This window comes from Littorina saxatilis, linkage group LG15 (genome assembly GCF_037325665.1).
Source record: "Littorina saxatilis isolate snail1 linkage group LG15, US_GU_Lsax_2.0, whole genome shotgun sequence".
Classification (NCBI taxonomy): Eukaryota; Metazoa; Mollusca; class Gastropoda; order Littorinimorpha; family Littorinidae; genus Littorina; species Littorina saxatilis.
Window position 1 is genome coordinate 28,546,066 of NC_090259.1, and position 5,885 is coordinate 28,551,950.

Below are 5,885 nucleotides of genomic sequence, written 5' to 3' on the forward strand. Positions count from 1 at the left end.
TTTTTTGTGTTTAATATTATTTTGTTTGGACCTAGCTATTGATGTGTACATTGTTGTTAAACAGTTGTTTGTTGTATGTTTATCAGGGTTTGCTAGTGTGTGGTAGGGTTCGTGTCCGTCTGTAGATGTTAGTTTCTTTGTTAGTCCTGTGTTGACAACTCTTCGACAAGCGCTACCGGCACGGTGGCCTAGTGGTAAGGCGTCCGCCCCGTGATCGGGAGGTCGTGGGTTCGAACCCCGGCCGGGTCATACCTAAGACTTTAAAATTGGCAATCTAGTGGCTGCTTCGCCTGGCGTCTGGCATTATGGGGTTAGTGCTAGGACTGGTTGGTCCGGTGTCAGAATAATGTGACTGGGTGAGACATGAAGCCTGTGCTGCGACTTCTGTCTCGTGTGTGGCGCACGTTATAATTTATTATGTCAAAGCAGCACCGCCCTGATATGGCCCTTCACGGTCGGCTGGGCGTTAGGCAAAACAAACAAACAAACAAACAAACATCATATCAACCGCCACATGCCCGTCATGGTTTGTACAATATTATGTATCGGTTAAACACAGGATTTTCCTTCTTTGAGTCGTATTACGTCAGTGGCCGACTAAAACTCATATTTGGGCGGCTGGTCGAGACTTCAAAAGAGTGTATGTTTGTGTGAGTTTATTTTTCAAGCATAAAAGGAATTCTGGCTCAAATCGATACATAACTGTAATTTGTATTTTTGACCAATATGATCATTGACACAGATCTCGAACATTCATTATGGATGGACTGGGTGGCCGAGTGGTAACGCACTTGCCCTCGGAAGCGAGAGGTTGCAAGTTCGACCCTGGGTCAGGGCGTGAGCAATTTTCTCCCCCCTTTCCTAACCTAGGTGGTGGGTTCAAGTGCTAGTCTTTCGGATGAGACGAAAAACCGAGGTCCCTTAGTGTACACTTACATTGGGGTGTGCACGTTAAAGATCCAACGATTGACAAAAGGGTCTTTCAAAATTGTATAGGCATAGATAAAAATGTCCACCAAACTACCCGTGTGAGTTGGAATAATAGGCTGTGAAAAGTAGGATATGCGCCGAAATGGCTGCGATCTACTGGCCGATGTGAATGCGTGATGTATTGTGTAAAAAAATTCCATCTCACACGGCTGTTGCCAGACATATAGACAGGCAGTCAATAGGCAGCCAGACATTCAGACAGGCAGCCAATAGACAGCCAGACATACAGACAGGCAGCCAATAGGCAGCCAGACATACAGACAGGCAGTCAATAGACAGCCAGACATACAGACAGGCAGCCAATAGGCAGCCGGACATACAGACAGGCAGCCAATAGGCAGCCAGACATACAGACAGGCAGTCAATAGGCAGCCAGACATACAGACAGGCAGCCAATAGGCAGCCGGACATACAGACAGGCAGCCAATAGGCAGCCAGACATACAGACAGGCAGCCAATAGGCAGCCGGACATACAGACAGGCAGCCAATAGGCAGCCAGACATACAGACAGGCAGTCAATAGGCAGCCAGACATACAGACAGGCAGCCAATAGGCAGCCGGACATACAGACAGGCAGCCAATAGGCAGCCAGAAATATAGACAGGCAGCCAATAGGCAGCCGGACATACAGACAGGCAGCCAATAGGCAGCCAGACATACAGACAGGCAGTCAATAGGCAGCCAGACATATATATACCTGCAGCCTATCAGCCAGACAGACACATACACACAAGCACTGTGGATGAGCTATGTGACAAGTTCTCAACTTTATCCCACCTCCAAAACTGACGACAGAAAAAACGAAGAAGAGTCCTTCTGGTACCATGGTCCTCCCTGTAGTTCAGGAATGCGTAGCAGGCAAGAAGACCACTGAAACAATACAATCACAACATTTTAAATATACAGCTAGCGTCTTGTGAGTGTCAAATTTTGTATTTTCAGACCTGGGAAAAGTCAAGTACTAGCTGCCTTCTTCGCCGAAAAAAGATGTAGGGGTCAGTATATCACCTAAATTTTTTTTAATTGTTGAGAGCAAATACGCTTAAACTGATGTTAAGTGTTCATAATTTCATTATGCATTATTTGTTATTTGTTCAAAACTGATCAAAGCAGTCTTTTTGTTTTGTTTTACTAAATTAGTTTTGAAACAGTGCAGGGGTGAGTTAAAAAAAACTCACTCACGGTGCAGATATGACCGCAGTTTTGATCCACGACAATGACTTCAAAAAGCCCACAGACAGAGAAAAAGACTGAACATGTACACACCTGATGAAGAAAAAGACTGAACATGTACACACCTGATGAAGAAAAAGACTGAACATGTACACATCTGATGAAGAAAAAGACTGAACATGTACACACCTGATGAAGAAGAAGACTGAACATGTACACACCTGATGAAGAAAAAGACTGAACATGTACACACCTGATGAAGAAAAAGACTAAACATGTACACACCCGATGAAGAAAAAGACTGAACATGTACACACCTGATGAAGAAAAAGACTGAACATGTACACACCTGATGAAGAAAAAGACTAAACATGTACACACCTGATGAAGAAAAAGACTAAACATGTACACACATGATGAAGAAAAAGACCGAACATGTACACACCTGATGAAGAAAAAGACTGAACATGTACACACCTGATGAAGAAGAAGACTGAACATGTACACACCTGATGAAGAAAAAGACTGAACATGTACACACCTGATGAAGAAAAAGACTGAACATGTACACACCTGATGAAGAAGAAGACTGAACATGTACACACCTGATGAAGAAAAAGACTGAACATGTACACACCTGATGAAGAAAAAGACTGAACATGTACACATCTGATGAAGAAAAAGACTGAACATGTACACACCTGATGAAGAAAAAGACTGAACATGTACACACCTGATGAAGAAAAAGACTGAACATGTACACACCTGATGAAGAAAAAGACCGAACATGTACACACCTGATGAAGAAAAAGACTGAACATGTACACACCTGATGAAGAAAAAGACTGAACATGTACACACCTGATGAAGAAAAAGACCGAACATGTACACACCTGATGAAGAAAAAGACTAAACATGTACACACCTGATGAAGAAAAAGACTGAACATGTACACACCTGATGAAGAAAAAGACTAAACATGTACACACCTGATGAAGAAAAAGACTGAACATGTACACACCTGATGAAGAAAAAGACTGAACATGTACACACCTGATGAAGAAAAAGACTGAACATGTACACACCTGATGAAGAAGAAGGTGTCTCCGGCCAAAAAGCTGTTCAGCACGATTTGAAAGATGAAGCCTCCCTTCTGTTTGTCCCAAGCTTCTTTCAGATTACTGCCTACAGATTAAAATGAAGGTGTGACAGTGTAGACATTAGAAACGGGCTAATTGAAAAACACCAGTTTATCTTAACTAGCATATTGAGTCTAAGAAAGCAGCGTAAAAGTCGGAAAAAATCGTAAAATTAAAAACAATTGATCCAAGTGTTAAAGGGAGGGTGTTTCTCGCCTTTCCCCTTGGGCTTTCAGCTACGCGTCACTCGTCTATCCATTTAGACAATTACCAGGATTGATTGCCTCTCTTGCAAGGAGTGGGGCACTGCACTGAACTGATCGTTTTATTCGAACTCTTTATGTGGTAATGAGGGGGCTCAGAAGAAACAAAATACTCACTGGGTACTTTTGCGGCAAAGTAGTAAGTGTGTCCTTGAATGACCCACAACATGCCGATGACGCGGAGGCCGTGTAGACATGGCAGCACATCTGGTGACCCATCACCTTGACCTTGACCTTGGCTTTCAACTTGACCTTGATCGTGTCCCGACTGAATAAGACGCAACCAGCTGGATTTCAGGGAGAAGCAGGTCATCAGTTTCCGCATGAGAGCTGCAAAGAGATGATCCCTGTTAAATCTGTCTGTGAGTGAATGTCTGTCTGTCTGTCTGTCTGTCTGTCTGTCTGTCTGTTTTTCCGTCTGTCTTTCACCACATCTCTTCATACAGAGGTACAAAGACAGAGAGAAAGAGAGGAGGTGGAGATCGAGAAAGTACAGACTGCGCTTGCCCCAATCAGACATGCACTTTTTTTCTTCTTCAGAATTCAATCTTTCTCTGTTTGTCTGTCTGTTTGTCTGTCTGTCTGTCTATCTGTCTGTCTATCTGTCTGTCTGTCTGTCCGTCTCCGTCTTTCTGTCTGCCTCTCTCCCTCTGTCTGTCTGTCTGTTTGTCTGTCTGTGTCTCTCTCGCTCGTTCTCTCTCTTTCTTTCTCTCTCTCTTTCTCTAGCGCTCTCTCTCTCTCTCTCTCTCTCTCTCTCTCTCTCTCTCTCTCTCTGTGTCTCTCTCTGTGTCTCTCTCTGTGTCTGTCTGTCTGTCTGTCTGTTTCACTCTGAGTTCTGAGTTCTGAGAGTTCTCTCTCTCTCTCTCTCTCTCTCTCTCTCTCTCTCTCTCTCTCTCTCTCTCTCTCTCTCTCTCTCTCTCTCTCTCTCTCTCTCTCTCTCTCTCTGTATAAACAAAATTATAATAATATGCAGATCTAAATTAGGTTATGTTAAAAATTGACACTTGGAAATTGTACTTAAAATGCAGCATGACAATTTATTTTTTAAATTTGTATCTGTATATACAGTTATAATGTATTAAGTTTGATGTGATAGTTCTTTGATTATATTGTTTTCTGTTCTTGTTGACCCTATATTAGGGCGAGGGCTGGATGTAAAAAAGCAATATTCTTGCTTATCTATTACCCTCGATAATAAAGATTTTGTCTTGTCTTGTCTTGTCTCTCTCTCTCTCTCTCCCTCTATCTCTCTCTTTCTCTCTCTCTCTCTCTCTCTCTCTCTCTCTCTCTCTCTCGCTCTCTCTCTCTCTCTCTCTGACCACCTAACGTTCCTAAACTCCGGTTATACCACATCATTACTCAACTGAAACCTTCAAAATCAGAGGGGAAAAGTGCAATAAACACAAAGGTTACGCTCACATCTCTTTGTCGGGCCTGGTGTGATCGGTCTGCCAAGCAGCATGGTGTATTCCGACACGCTGGAAGAGGCCGACTCATCTCGTAAAAGTTTGGCCAGATCACTCGGTCCAGTCTTCGTTTTGCTGGTCAGTCGGTCAGCCACTAGCACGTGGTAAACGGTAGAAAAGCCCACCACTGCGCCAAGAAGGCATAATAGTACCCTGAAATCAAAAGGAATGGCGCGGGAAGAAAAGGGTGACCTGATGAGCTCATAGTTCATTGATCCTTTTTCCCCTCAACATAGTACTCTATGATATATAGGAGTAGCCTCTTTCCACACTTAAGTTACAGTGACACACACACACAGACATAGGTACATAAGAATACAAACTCGCACACCATCGCCTTCAAGAGAGAGGGAGGGAGAGAGAGAGAGAGAGAGAGAGAGAGAGAGAGAGAGAGAGAGAGAGAGAGAGAGAGAGAGAGAGAGAGAGAGAGAGAGAGAGAGAGAGAGAGAGATATTGACAGAGGATAAGAGACGTGTGACAGGGGAGGCTACCGCTCCTTTCACAGCAGACTCTGCACCTGAGTTGTTGGCCTTTAAGTCAACACCTCTGGATTGTGGAGTTCTGTTTGTGATGGGGTCTGGTGGTTTTCGATTGTCCGTATGTTCATGGAAACCTTCGGGTTTGCATAACAGTTTTTATTAGGCTAAGAAATTGGCCCTAACATTTTCAATCCTGTTTGATTGCACTTCGCCTCCCGAGGTGATCGTAGTGTTTCGGCACTCGGTTAATAATAATAATAATAATAATAATAAATGAGCATTTATATAGCGCAACATCATAACTTTACAATTATGCTCTTTGCGCTTGACACATTTAAAATTAAAACACAGTTATACAAGCATTTACATCTACA

General features: G+C 43.2%; 1 long non-coding RNA gene across 1 annotated transcript; it reads right to left on the bottom strand.

Annotated features, from left to right (window-relative positions):
* Positions 1-3,255: 3,255 nt before the first annotated feature.
* Positions 3,256-5,179, bottom strand: LOC138948090 (uncharacterized). The gene is made up of 3 exons (XR_011449880.1): positions 4,986-5,179; positions 3,684-3,896; positions 3,256-3,349 (listed from the first exon to the last, which is right to left on the bottom strand). It is a non-coding gene; the product is annotated as an uncharacterized lncRNA (long non-coding RNA).
* Positions 5,180-5,885: the final 706 nt, after the last annotated feature.